Source organism: Apodemus sylvaticus, chromosome X (assembly GCF_947179515.1).
Source record: "Apodemus sylvaticus chromosome X, mApoSyl1.1, whole genome shotgun sequence".
Taxonomy (NCBI): Eukaryota; Metazoa; Chordata; class Mammalia; order Rodentia; family Muridae; genus Apodemus; species Apodemus sylvaticus.
In genome coordinates, this window is record NC_067495.1 from 4,950,664 (window position 1) to 4,966,046 (window position 15,383).

The following is a 15,383-nucleotide window of genomic DNA, read 5'->3' on the forward strand; positions in this document are numbered from 1 at the left end:
GTAAGTGAAAGATCTTAATGACAAGTACATCAAGTCTCTGATGAAGGAAATTGTAGAAGATCTCAGAAGATGGAAAGATCTACCATGCTGATGGATTAGCAGGATTAATATAGTAAAAATAGCCATCTCGCCTAATGCAATCTACAAATTCAATGCAAACCCCATCAAAATTCCAACTCACTTCTTCATAGAGTTAGAAAGAGCAATTTCCAAATTTATGTGGGATAACAATAAACTCAGTGTAGCAAAAACTATTCTCAACAATAAAAGAATTTCTGTTGGAATCACCATACCTGAACTCAAGCTATGCTACAGAGCAATAGTAATAAAAACTGCTTGGTATTGGTATAGTGACAGGTAGGTAGATCAATGGAATCGAATTGAAGACCCAGAAATGAACCTTTACACCTATGGTCACTTGTAGTTTGACAGAGGATCTAAAACCATCCAGTGGAAAAAACACAGCATTTTCACCAAATGGTGCTGGGTCAACTGGCAGTCAACATGTAGAATGATGCAAATTGATCCACTGTTATCTTTCTGTACAAAGTTCAAGTCCAAGTGGATTATGGACTGCCACATAAAACCAGATACGCTGAATTTAATAGAAGAGAAAGTGGCAAAGAACCTGGAGCACATGGGCACTTGGGAGAATTTCCTGAATAGAACATTAATAGCTTATGCTGAGGAACACTCCTCCACTGCTGGCGGGATTGTACGATGTTACAACCACTTTGGAAATCAGTCTGGTGGTTCCTCAGAAAACTGGCCATGACACTTCTGGAGGACACGGCTATACCACTCCTGGGCATATACCCAGAGGATTCCCTGACATGCAATAAGGAAACATGCTCCACTATGTTCATAGCATCATTATTTATAATAGCCAGAAGCTGGAAAGAACCCAGATGTCCCTCAGTGGAGGAATGGATACAGAAAATGTGGTATATTTACACAATGGAATACTACTCAGCAATTAAAAACAATGAATTCATGAAATTTTTAGGCAAATGGTTGGAATTGGAAAATATCATGCTAAGGGAGGTAACCCAAGCACAAAAGGATACACATGGAAAGTAATCACTGATAAATGGATATTAATTATCCCAGAAGCCCTGAATACTCAAGACACAATTAGCATATCAAATGATTCCCATGAAGAAGGAAGGCGAGGGCCTGATCCTGGAAAGGCTTGATACAGCATTGTAGGGGAGTACCAGGACAGGGAAAAGGAGGGGGGTGATTGGAGAATGGATGGAGAAAAGAGGGCTTATGGGACATATGGGGAGGGGGGAATTGAGAAAGGGGAAAGCATATGGAATGTAAACAAAGAATATAGAAAATTAAAAAAAAGAATTGACAAATGGGACCTCATAAAATTGCAAAGCTTCTGTAAGAAAAAGGTCACTGTCAATAGGACAAAATGACAACCAACAGATTGGGAAAAGATCTTTACCAATCCTACATCTGATAGAGGGCTAATGTCCAACATACACCAAGAACTCAGGAAGTTTGATTCCAATGAACCAAATATCCCTATTAATAAATGGTTTACAGAGCTAAATAAAAAATTCTTACTGAGGAATAGTCGATGTCTGAGAAGCACCTAAAGAAATGATTAACATCCTTAGTCATTAGGGAAATGCAAATCAAAACTATCCTGAGATTCTACCTCATACCAGTCAGAATTGCCAAGATCAAAAACTCAGGTGACAAAAGATGGTGTAGAGAATGTGGAGAAAGAGAAACACTCCTCCATTGCTGGTGGGATTCCAAGCTGTTACAACCACTCTGGAAATCAGTTTGGTGGTTGCTCAGAGAATTGGACATAGAACTACCGGAGGACCCAGCTATACCACTCCTGGGTATACACCCAGAAGATGCTTCAACTGTTAAGAAAGATACATGCTCCACTATATTCATAGCAGCCTTATTATAATAGCCAGAAGCTGGAAAGATGTCCCTCAACAGAGGAATGTATACATAAAATATGCTCCATTTACCAATGGAGCACTACTCAGCTATTAAAAACAGTGAATTCATGAAATTCTTAGGCAAATGGATGGAGCTAGAAAATATCATCCTTAGTGAGGTAACCCAATCACAAAAGAACACACATGGTATGTACTTGCTGATATGTGGCCCCAAAGCTCACAATACCCAATATACATTTCGCAGACCACAGGAAGCTCAAAAAAAGAAGACCTAAGTGTGGATACTTTGATTCTTATTGGAAAGTGGAAAAAATACCCATACCTCACATCCAACCAATAGAATGAACATAGGCTCCCCAATGGAACAGCGAGATAAAGGACTCAAGGAGCTGAAGAGTTTTGAAGCCCTGCAGGAGGAACAATTACATGTACCAACCAGTAACCCCAGAGTTTCCAGGGACTAAACCACTAACAAAAGAGTACACATGGAAGGACCCCCGGCTCCAGCTACATCTGTAGAAGAAGATGATCTTTTCAGACATCAATGACAGGAGAGTCTATTTGTCCTATGAATGCATGATTCTCCAGAATAGGGAAATGCAATTCAGGAAATGGGGGATTGGTGAGCAGAGGAAGGGGAATGGTATAGGGAGTTATCAGAGGGGGTATCTCGAAAAGGTGTTACCATTTGAAATATCAATTAAGCAAATATCTAACAAAAATTGTATCCATATATTAGTACAGCCTTCAACACTCTGCAGAGAAGCTTCTTGAAATTGACAGCACTCAACACTGAGACTCACAGATACTAAAAATACAGATAAGTAGTGATAGTGGAATGATCAGCCCTATATGGAACATCTATATCACTCACTACCCTTAAGGCTCAGGGAATATTAGGATGTGGCAGAAAGACCTTAAGAACTAAGGATGCCAAGAATTGCTTGCTGACAGGGGCCTGATATAGTTGTCTCCTGAGATGCTCCACTGATGCCTGACAAATACATAAAGGGATGCTCACAGCCAACCACTGGATTGAGCACACTCCTCCCCAGTAGATGAGCTAAAAAAGGACGAAGGAGCAGAAGGGGTTTGCAGTCCCATAGATGGAACAACAACATGAACTAACTAGTACCACCAGAGTTCCCAGGGACTAAACCCCTAACCAAAGAAGAAACATGGAGGGACCCATGGCTCCTGCTGCATATTTAGCAGAGAGTGGCCTTGGTTGACATCAATGAGAGGAGTGGCCCTTGGTCCTGTGACCCAAGTGTTAGGAAATGCCAGGACAGTGAAACAGGAGTGGGTGGGTTAGTGAGCAAGGGAGGGGGATGGGATAGGGGGTTTTTTGAGGGGAAATGATGTGTGAGGATAACATTTGATTTTTCGTTTTGTTTTGTTGTGTTTTTTTGGATTTGTTTTTTTCGAGACAGGGTTTCTCTATATAGCCCTGGCTGTCCTGGAACTCACTTTGTAGACCAGACTGGCATTGAACTCAGAAATCCACCTGCCTCTGACTCCGAGTGCTGGGATTACAGGTGTGTGCCTCCAACACCACCACCACCACCACGCCCCCACCCCAGCAACATTTGAAATGTAAATAAAGAAAATATCTAAAGAAGAACTAGGCATTGGGGAAGACCAGAACACAGAAGTATCTTGTGGATATGACAAGACCAATGCAATCATGAACTCACAGCAATTGTGGTTGCCTATTAAAGAATGGGAGGATATCTGTACAAGAAGCATTCTAGTATTCTGTAAGGGGGGGATGTTGGAACCCAATCTTAAGCTGAAAGGTATTGAGAGTTGATGGTAATAGGAGTAAAACGAGTGCATTTTCTTCTGTTTTATTTTGCCCATACTCTAGAGGATGGCCTTACTGCCCTGAACATATTGCCAATACTGATTTCAGAGGGATTTAATATAAAACAAAAAATAGGTTAGAAAGTTGAGAGGGAATTAAAGGCCTGTATAAAGAAAGTTAGGAGGTACAGGTATGAATATGTTTTAAAATATATTGTATACATATTAAATTCTCAAAGAATAGATAAAAATCAAAACATTTAAAGAACTTTAGTAGAGGGCAAGAAAATGGAGCTACCGAACATTAATTTTTTTCCACCCAAACTCAGAACATGAACTTCTGCTTTATGAAGTTTTAATATTTTGGTATTTCACAACAGCGACACAAAAGGGAGACACCGAAATTAGAAAATTATAGTTAGTTCTGGGTATACTCATTCTCATAATGATGACCATGTAGTTGTAGGTATATGAAATTGGCATCAAATATACATATTTGATGTATTGGCCTTTTATTATTTGTGTATATATGTGTATATGCATGTGTTCTTGTGAGTATGACTGGATGCACGAAGGATGGCTATGGGTATATCCCTGTGTGTGTAGCATAGGACAACATTCTAGATTCACAGGTGCTGTCCTTCAAAACCACAGGAACAAAAGAACACTACAACAACAAGAACCAAGGTATATCACTCCCTTGGGATTTACCAAGTAGGGTGGGCAAGCTGGCTAACAAGTAAATAAAAGTTTTCTTAACACTACAAATATATTTTAAACTTTATTTTTTAAAAAAGGTCTCACTAATAGCCTCATAGTGATATGCCTGTCTCTGCCTCTTGACTGCTGAGATTAAAAGGTTATATCAACATACACAGCTCATGAGGTTCTTCCTTTTATAATGTGTGTCCTGGAGATCAAACTCAGGTCCCACATGCTTGTGAGAGGAATCAAATAAATCATTTCACCAACACCACTTCACTCTTTAACAAATAGCCCTTGTATAAATCTTTTTTAGGATACCTCCTAAAGGGACTGAAAAAGTGTTAGAAAAAACAGAGTACAGCTATATGGAAAGACACAGTTATTTTAAAACACCCTGTAAGCCAGGCGGGAGGCAGAGGCAGGCAGATTTCTGAGTTTGAGGCCAGCCTGGTCTACAGAGTGAGTCCCAGGACAGCCAGGACTACACAGAAAAACCCTGTCTAGAAAAAACAAAATTAAATAACTAACTAAATAAATAACTAGGTAGCTAACTAACTAACTAACTAACTAATTAAATAAATAAATAAATAAATAAAACACCCTTGAGACATTACTGCATTCATGTCTGTTAGAAATACTGGTTGACAGACAGCTCCTTGCTGACCTATTCCTCCAGCAGTTTCTGAAGTGGTAGGTTAAACCTTGGCTGCACTTGCAGCTTTCAGTCAAGATTACTGTCTTTGTTATACATTGGGACCTTTGATGGGATGAAGTCTTTGGCCCTTCTGAGGGTCTAAGTACATGAGTTCATCATGAGGAGTGTGAGAAAAACCACAAGGAGGTAGGCGTCCTATAGTTGGTGTGCTGCATGTCTTGGGACTTGAACTGCCACCCACAGTTCATATTGATGTAAAAGCCCTGAACCATGCTGAATTCCTAGCATCTGGCATGTAGGAATACTCAGGGTTTTCCCTGATATTCAGTAAAATAAATCTTCAGGGGGATGAATAACCTAGTTCACTTCTGATCCTCCAATGTCTGCCTATCAGGTGGTTCATCTCCCTCCCAACCTGGTAGAACTAAAATTCCTTCTTATCATCTCCCCTTTCTTCTCTTCCCCCAACTCCCCCATCCTACTCCACCACTAGAGACTGAGAATGGCATACATATTTTCACATCTGATTGATTTTATTGTCACCATCACACAAAGTAAGTGTGGTCAAATTCCCCTATGAACTCAAGACCATGGGCTAGCTCCCAGACATATTCATTGATATTTTCCTTGTTATTCAGTAAAATAAATCTTCATGGGGATGAATACCTGAGTTCAGTTCTGACCCCCCAGTGTCTGCCTATCAGGTGGTTGTTCATTCCTCTCCAAACCTTGTAGAAACCAAAGTCCTTTCCTATCATGTACCCTGTCTTCCCTTCCCCCAAGTACCCCTCCTTTTCGCGTTAGAGACTGAGAGTGGCATATATATTTTCACATCTGATTTTATTGTCACCATCACACAAAGTAAGTGTGATAAAATTTTTTCAGTGACTTCAAAACCATCAGTCAGCTCCCAGACCTATTCATTGTTGTTTTTTGGGTCTTTGGACCCGCTCGGGGTCGGAGAGCTGGCCTGATCTTCACGAGGAACGTGGACACTCTCGATGGATGGAGCAGGTTCCTCTGGGGCTGTCAAGCCCGCGTTCACTGGCTCTTGAGGGAGCGATGCCAGAACGGGTTCGCAAGTCTCTCCACGAGTTTTAGTGCTGGACGATGTCTTGCCCTTTGTCCCTTTCATCCTTCCACCAGATCTCTCACCACTTGTTGTTATCTGCGAGAATGATATAGGAATGTCATCAGGGCACTGGTTTGGGACAATGATAGATAGAATGTGGATGGGGGATTCATGAGAAGGGGCAGAGGTAGATGTGAAGTTTACAGCAGGCCTGAAGTCTTAAGGGGAGGCATGGGTACAGAAGGGAGGGAATGAGCTTAGCCTGGGAACTCTCACCTTAGATGGGCATCGATAACAAGTGCACCCCTGGCTCTTCTTGGGACTTTTTGTTCGGGGTAGGCAGGAAGATCTCTTCCTCTTTTTCTTCGACTTTGGCGCTGCTCCTGCTGACGCCACAGCACTAGGCTTGTGGCCTTTCTTGGCCACACGAGCCATGCTGAAGCTCTACCAGGGACTGGCCTCAGACCTCTGAGCACCCTGCTTATCTCCCTGTCAGAACAATGGTCAGCCACACCCATCAGCTATGATTGGTCAGTAAAGCTCTCAGTGGCTGATACCTCACAAAGCCTTACCTTTGACCCCTTTGGGTATATCTTAACCTGTGCTAGGTATGGCTTGAAGGCTTGCACTAAGATAGTTCATGTAATGGGTTCCTGCCACCATGGTCCCTGAATCTGTGCTCATTGATCCTCTAACTGCTTCAAAACACAATCTCCCAATTAAATCCTTTCCTTTGTAAATTGCACTGGTCATGGTATCTCTTCACAGCAAACAAAAATAACTAAGAGTTACAAGCAATGGGAAATTTATATCATGAAAATATATCTTATGTATGTAATTAAAGTTACCACACAGTGATTTTTTATGGGAAAAAGAACATTGCTGAATGGTATTTTGTAGATTGAAAATGACAAAGAAAGAATAAATGAACTTTGAGAACACATCAAGAGAATTTGTCCTTCTTAGTCTAAGATATACTGTATTTTATGTTATGTGTGTAGGGATTGTGTCTGCATGTATGGCTCTGCTGCTATTCTTGCAGAGCTCATTGATGTCAGAACAGGGTGTTAAATCCTATGGAACTGGAATTTGACACATCTGTGAGCTTTAATGTGTGTGTTGGGAATAAAGCTCAGTTTCAAAGAGAATATTATTTATTATAAATACAAACATGGTATCTTATCAGATTACAAGCAGACAACTAGCTTTTATATCATTAGTATTGAGGAGCTGTGAAACTCCATCTCACCAAAAAACAAACAAACAAGCAAACAAACAAAAAACACCCAGAAAGTGAACAGTCTACATTGGATGATATATACAGAATATTAATTATATAGTATTTGTGTTTGCAAATACAGAGGAAAGGCATGTAAGATCCAGAGTTCAAGGAATTTCCTGTACAATAGCATCTCCTTATGTCAAAGTCTAAACCCATAATCTGTCTCCAGTGTCACTTCCCAAACAGGATCTAAACAAGGATGGAAATTCAGGCATTCCAAGGTAGACAAAGTAATGCCCATGGGCCCTCAATCCTACACAAACAACTATAGGGAATTAAGGAATGCTGAGTTCTTTGAAAAAAATCAACAAGATAGATAAACCCTTAGCCAGACTCACCAAAGGGCACAGAGAAAGTATCCAAATTAACAAAATTAGGAATGGAAACAGAGATATCACAACAGAAACCAAGGAAATTCAAAAAATCATCAGATCCTACTACAAAAACCTGTACTCAACACAACTGGAGAATCTGGAGGAAATGGACATTTTCTTATACAGATACCAATTACCAAAATTAAACCAGGATCAAATAGGCCATCTAAACAGACCCATAACCCCTAAAGAAATAGAAGGGGTCATAGATAGGCTTCCAACCAAAAAAAGCACAGGACCAGATGGTTTCAGTGCAGAATTCTATCAGACCTTCAAAGAAGACTTAACACCAATACTCTTCAAACTCTTACACCAAATAGAAACAGAAGGAACACTACCCAACTCCTTCTTCGAAGCCACTATTACGCTGATACCATAACCACACAAAGACCCAACTAAGAAAGAGAATTTCAGGCCAATTTCCCTTATGAATATCGATGCAAAAATACTAAATAAAATTCTTGCCCACCGAATCCAAGAACACATCAAAACGATCATCCACCATGATCAAGTAGGCTTCATTCCAGGGATGCAGGGATGGTTCAATATACGGAACTCCATAAATGCTATCCACTACATAAACAAACTCAAAGAAAAAAACCACATGATCATTTCATTAGATGCTGAAAAAGCATTTGACAAAATTCAGCATCCTTTCATGCTAAAAGTCTTGGAAAGTACAGGAATTCAAGGCCCATATCTAAACATAGTAAAAGCAATATACAGCAAACTGGTAGCCAACATCAAACTAAATGGAGAGAAACTTGAAGCAATCCCACTTATAATCAGGGACTAGACAAGGCTGCCCCCTCTCTCCATATCTTTTCAATATAGTTCTTGAAGTCCCAGCTAGAGAAATTAGACAACAGAAGGAAGTCAAAGGGATACAAATTGGAAAGGAAGAAGTCAAATTATCACTATTTGCAGATGATATGATCGTATACTTAAGTGACCCTAAAAACCCTACTAGAGAACTCCTACAGCTGATAAACAACTTCAGCAAAGTGGCTGGCTACAAAATTAACGCAAGCAAATCAGTAGCCTTTATATATTCAAAGGATAAGTAGACTGAGAAAGAAATTAGGGAAATGACCCCCTTCACAATAGCTACAAACAACATAAAGTATCTTGGGGTGACTCTAACCAAACAAGTGAAAGACCTACATGACAAGAACTTCAGATCTCTGAAGAAGGAAATCGAAGAAGATCTCAGGAAATGGAACAACCTTCCATGCTCGTGGATTGGCAAGATTAATATAGTTAAAATGGCCATCTTGCCAAAGGCAATCTACAGATTCAGTGCTATTCCCATAAAAATCCCAACCCAGTTCTTTATAGAGCTAGAAAGAGCAATTCTCAAATTCATCTGGAATGACAAAAAACCCAGGATAGCTAAAACTATTCTCAACAGTAAAAGAACTTCAGGGGGATTCAATATCCCAGACTTTAAACTCTACTACAGAGCAATAGTGATAAAAACTGTATGGTATTGGTACAATATCAGGCAAGCGGATCAATGGAATAGGATTGAAGAACCAGAAATGAACCAACACACCTATGGTCACTTGGTCTTCGACAAAGGGGCTGAAAGCATCCAGTGGAAAAAAAGATAGTCTTTTCAACAAATGGTGCTGGTTCAATTGGAGGTCAGCATGCAGAAGAATGCTCATCGATCCATTCTTATCTCCTTGTACCAAGCTCAACTCCAAATGGATCAAGGACCTCCACATAAAACCTGACACACTGATACTAATTGAAACAAAACTGGGAAAGACCCTGGAGGACATGGGCACAGGGGAAAAGTTCCTGAATAGAACACCAATAGCTTATGCTCTAAGATCAAGAATTGACAAATGGGACCTCATAAAACTACAAAGTTTCTGTAAGGCAAAGGACACCGTCAAAAGGACAAAATGTCAACCAACAGACTGGGAAAGAATCTTCTCCAACCCTAAATCCGACAGAGGGCTAATATCTAATATATACAAAGAACTCAAGAAAGTAGAACCCAGAGATCCAAATAACCCGATTAAAAAGTGGGGTACGGAGCTAAACAAAGAATTTTCACATGAAGAACTTCGGAGAGCTGAGAAACACCTTAAGAAATGTTCAACATCATTAATTATTAGGGAAATGCAAATCAAAACAACCCTGAGATTTCACCTCACACCAGTCAGAATGGCTAAGGTCAAAAATTCAGGAGACAGCAGGTGTTGGCGAGGATGTGGAGAAAGAGGAACACACTCCTCCACTGCTGGTGGGATTGCAAGATGGTGCAACCACTTTGGAAATCAGTCTGGCGGTTCCTCAGAAAACTGGGCATGTCACTTCCTGAGGACCCTGTTATACCACTACTGGGCATATATCCAGAGGATTCTTCAGCATGCAATAAGGACACATGCTCCACTATGTTCATAGCAGCCCTATTTGTAGTAGCCAGAAGCTGGAAAGAACCTAGATGTCCTTCAACGGAGGAATGGATACAAAAAATGTGGTATATTTATACATTGGAGTACTATTCAGCCATTAGAAACAATGAATTCATGAAATTCTTAGACAAATGGATGGAGGTGGAGAACATCATACTAAGTGAGGTAACCCAGTCTCAAAAGATCAATCATGGTATGTACTCACTGATAAGTGGATATTAGCCTAGAAACTTTGAATACCCAGGACATAATCCACAAATTAAATGATGTCCAAAAAGAATGGAGGAGTGGGCCCTGGTTCTGGAAAGACTCAGTGCAAGAGTATAGGGGAATTCCAGAACAGGGAAGTGGGAAGGGGTAGATGGAAGAATAGGGGGACGGAAGAGGGTTTATGGGACTTGCGGGGAGTGGGGACCCAGAAAAGGGGAAATCATTTGCAATGTAAATAAAAATAAATTAAAAAAAAACAAAACAAAAAACAAAAAATAAAAAAAAAAGGAATGCTGAGAGGAGAAACAGTCTTCCCCATTGAAGTGCCCAACCCTTTACTGCCCAGTGAGAAAATGTCAGCCCTGAAAACATATATGCAGCTGTCATTGTATGAATCAATCAGGCTATGTTTAGAAACATGTATGCAATAATAATTGAAAATGGTTCCATGAATTTGAAAGAGAACAAGAGGGATTTTATCTGTGTTTCTAACCAGGGTGGGTGAAAGGAAGTAGGAAATACTGTCATTATATTACATTCTCAAAACATTCAGTAATACAACAGCTAAAATACTATGACCATGTGACCAAACAACTGCACTCTGGTTGATGTTCACAAAAAAACTTATCATAGGTATCAGCTTTATTGTACATGCTTGTATTTTCTTCTAGACTAGAGGACAATTAAACATAATGTCTATGTGGATGGATAAATAAAGGTGACTTATATGTAGAAAATATTTTCTATGCCTACAGTTATAATCCCATAGTATATAGTTCATACTCTCTGATTCCGAGGTATAGAACCAATCAATGAGAAAAAGAGAACTTACTGAGCAATGTTCTGTTTTACAAGATTGGACTAAATGAACCACCAAATAGATAACAGTGGAAGTAGATACATGTTCTCTTGTTGACTCTTCTGAATGCCTATGTGCCAGTAAGGTGTTTTGTGTCAGTCTCTGCATTGGAAAGATACCAGCAACTAAAATTATATCAAACAACAGTTGTACTCAAGAACCTTTCAAATGTCACTTTGTTACATTTCTCATATGCAATTTTCTATGTAATATAAAGTATAAAGTATCTATTTACAGATAGCTCCATCTCTGTCCATTCATCTGTCTTTCCTTTTTCTTTCATCATTGTCTACTATATATATGACATACATGTTATATATATATATCCTTATTATTTATCTATATGTATATGTATATCAATATCTTTTTATTTATATAGTTATATATCTCTCTATATATCTTTACAGGTATATGAATACTCTTGAGAAAGTTAATACTGTCACTTTTTAATAATGATTTCTTTGAGTGCAATGATATATGTTTCTAATCCTATACCAAGGAAAAGGGGGAGGATGCAGATTTTGGATTTTCCTGGCAATATAGTGATACATTTGTCAAAAGATAAAAGAGACAGCTCTATTCTCTGTCTAGTTCCAAGGTTCAGGGAACATTGAGAACATGGTGGAGAAAAGAGTATAAAAGGATGGGGAGATGTACATCCAAAGGACATTGTCCTAACATGGCATAGCCCCCTCACTGCTGGCCACAGTGCTGCTATTGGTATTAGCACAGGCCTTCAGAAAACTGAACCTTTAATATTTCATCATGGATGAGAGGAGGCCAGGGAAGCCCCAGCCCTGTTCCCTGGGGTCCTATTGGCAGTTAACTGTCATACTGAGGGGAGGCCATTGAGTCTCCACCCCTCCCTGAGGAAAAACTGTCAGTTAACTGTTTGAGGGGAAGAGAATGCCCTGTTCTTCAGGGGTATCTAATGCTCTCCTCCGCCAACCATAAGTTGTCAAGACGCTCTAATTAAACTCATTGGCTCAAACAAAACTAGAAAGACTGAGACAATGAAGCACACTTGTTAGGAAGAGGATCTCAGCAGGAAAGGGGTGGATGATGGGAAAGACAGATTGGCTAAAGGCTCTCTAAATGTTTGAAAGTGTTAAAAAGAAGGAGAGAGATAAATATGTGGACAATCTAAAGGTCTTGCACCAATAGAGTGCAATACTATTCCTTAAGTAAAAATAAATGCTTATGAAACAGCTCCTTTTACATGCCACTTGAATGAGTCTCAACAGAGATTTCTGAGGTGAAGCAGGTGGATTCCTTTGGGCATATGCTAAGGAGTGGTATAGAGATAACTCTCAGCCATTTTCTTTTCTTTTTAAAACTTTCTGTTATTGTCTAGCACTTAGGATGTATCACTTGATTTATTTTTGACTTTGTGTTTTCAGTATCAGAAACAAATTCCTTTCCATGACTAGGCCTTAAGTCAAATTAGACTGCTGTTAGATACTTTTTAAGACAAGTGCTGCTTTTACACCCTAGAGTTTATTTCACCTTTACAGCTGGGTATGACTATAGATTGCATTTCCAATTACAGATTGCAACACATTTGCTAGAAATATGAGAGAGGAGGGGCTGGAGAAATGGATCAGCGGTTAAGAGCACTGACTGTTCTTGCAGAGGTCCTGAGTTCAAATCTCAGTAACCACATGGCTTTTCACAACCATCCATAATGAGATCTGACACCCTCTTCTGGAATGTCTGAAGACAACGACAGTGTACTTACATATAATAATGAAGAAATCTTTTTAAAAAGATTTCTTGCAAAACAAAACAAAAAAGGAAATATGAGAGGGCTAATCCTCATAGATGAAGCTTCCAGTAGAGTTCCAGATCAATGTCTCCAATTCTTTTGTCTAATGTGTATATTGCCATCATGAACAGGGACTTACCTCTAGTTCTGGGAGGCAAGTAAGAGAAATTGAGATACCCTGCCTTGTTTTTTAACTCTCTTGTATCAGTAACAAAAAGGTAGAGTTACTGTGCCAGGCAATAGGGTTTTTGTTTGATAGTCTATGAGTCTTAGGGAGGGACATTTTTATATGTCAAGATACTTTAAAGATCAGTATTAATTAAAACAGCTTGGTACTGCCACAAAAAAGACATTGTAGATCAACTGGACAAAGTGCATTTCCCATGTCTGTGTGCATGTAACTATAGCTGTCTGCTATTTGAGAAACACCCACTGGAGATGAGACAGCATCTTCAACCAATGATGCTAAAAAAACTAAATTTCTTCTGTCTTTGGACCCCCTTTGTAGACCAAGCTCGCCTTGACCTCATAGATGTGCCTACCTCTCCCTGTCTAGTGCTGAGATTAATGTTATGGGTCTGTTCATTCAGGGATCACTTTTATATTTCTTTTTTTTTTTCTTTTTTTTACTCGATATATTTACATTTCAAATGATTTCCCCTTTTCTAGCCCCCCACTCCCCGAAAGTCCCATAAGCCCCCTTCTCTTTCCCTGTCCTCCCACCCACCCCTTCCCACTTCCCCATTCTGGTTTTGCCCTATACTTCTTCACTGAGTCTTTCCAGAACAAGGGGCCACTCCTCCTTTCTTCTTGTACATCATTTGATGTGTGGATTATGTTTTGGGTATTCCAGTTTTCTAGGTTAATAACCACTTATTAGTGAGTGCATACCATGAGTCACCTTTTGACTCTGGGTTACCTCACTTAGTATGATGTTTTCTAGCTCCATCCATTTGCCTAAGGATTTCATGAATTCATTGTTTCTAATGGCTGAATAGTACTCCATTGTGTAGATATACCACATTTTTTGCATCCACTCTTCTGTTGAGGGATACCTGGGTTCTTTCCAGCATCTGGCAATTATAAATAGGGCTGCTATGAACATAGTAGAGCATGTATCCTTATTACATGGTGGGGAATCCTCTGGGTATATGCCCAGGAGTGGTATAGCAGGATCTTCTGGAAGTGAGGTGCCCAGTTTTCGGAGGAACAGCCAGACTGATTTCCAGAGTGGTTGTACCAATTTGCAACCCCACCAGCAGTGGAGGAGTGTTCCTCTTTCTCCACATCCTCTCCAACACCTGCTGTCTCCTGAATTTTTAATCTTAGCCATTCTGACTGGTGTAAGGTGAAATCTCAGGGTTGTTTTGATTTGCATTTCCCTAATGACTAATGAAGTTGAGCATTTTTTAAGATGCTTCTCCACCATCCGAAGTTCTTCAGGTGAGAATTCCCTGTTTAACTCTGTACCCCATTTTTTAATAGGGTTGTTTTCTGGAGTCTAACTTCTTGAGTTCTTTTTTTTTTTATTCGATATAATTTCTTTACATTTCAAATGATTTCCCTTTTCTAGCCCCCCCCCACTCCCCGAAAGTCCCGTAAGCCCCCTTCTCTTCCCCTGTCCTCCCACCCACCCCTTCCCACTTCCCTGTTCTGGTTTTGCCGAATACTGTTTCACTGAGTCTTTCCAGAACCAGGGGCCACTCCTCCTTTCTTCTTGTACCTCATTTGATGTGTGGATTATGTTTTGGGTATTCCAGTTTTCTACGTTAATATCCACTTATTAGTGAGTGCATACCATGATTCACCTTTTGAGTCTGGGTTACCTCACTTAGTATGATATTCTCTAGCTCCATCCATTTGCCTAAGAATTTCATAAATTCATTGTTTCTAATGGCTGAATAGTACTCCATTGTGTAGATATACCACATTTTTTGCATCCACTCTTCTGTTGAGCGATACCTGGGTTCTTTCCAGCATCTGGCAATTATAAATAGGGCTGCTATGAACATAGTAGAACATGTATCCTTATTACATGGTGGGGAGTCTTCTGGGTATATGCCCAGGAGTGGTATAGCAGGATCTTCTGGAAGTGAGGTGCCCAGTTTTTGGAGGAACCACCAGACTGATTTCCAGAGTGGTTGTACCAATTTGCAACCCCACCAGCAGTGGAGGAGTGTTCCTCTTTCTCCACACCCTCTCCAACACCTGCTGTCTCCTGAAATTTTAATCTCAGCCATTCTGACTGGTGTAAGATGAAATCTTAGGGTTGTTTTGATTTGCATTTCCCTA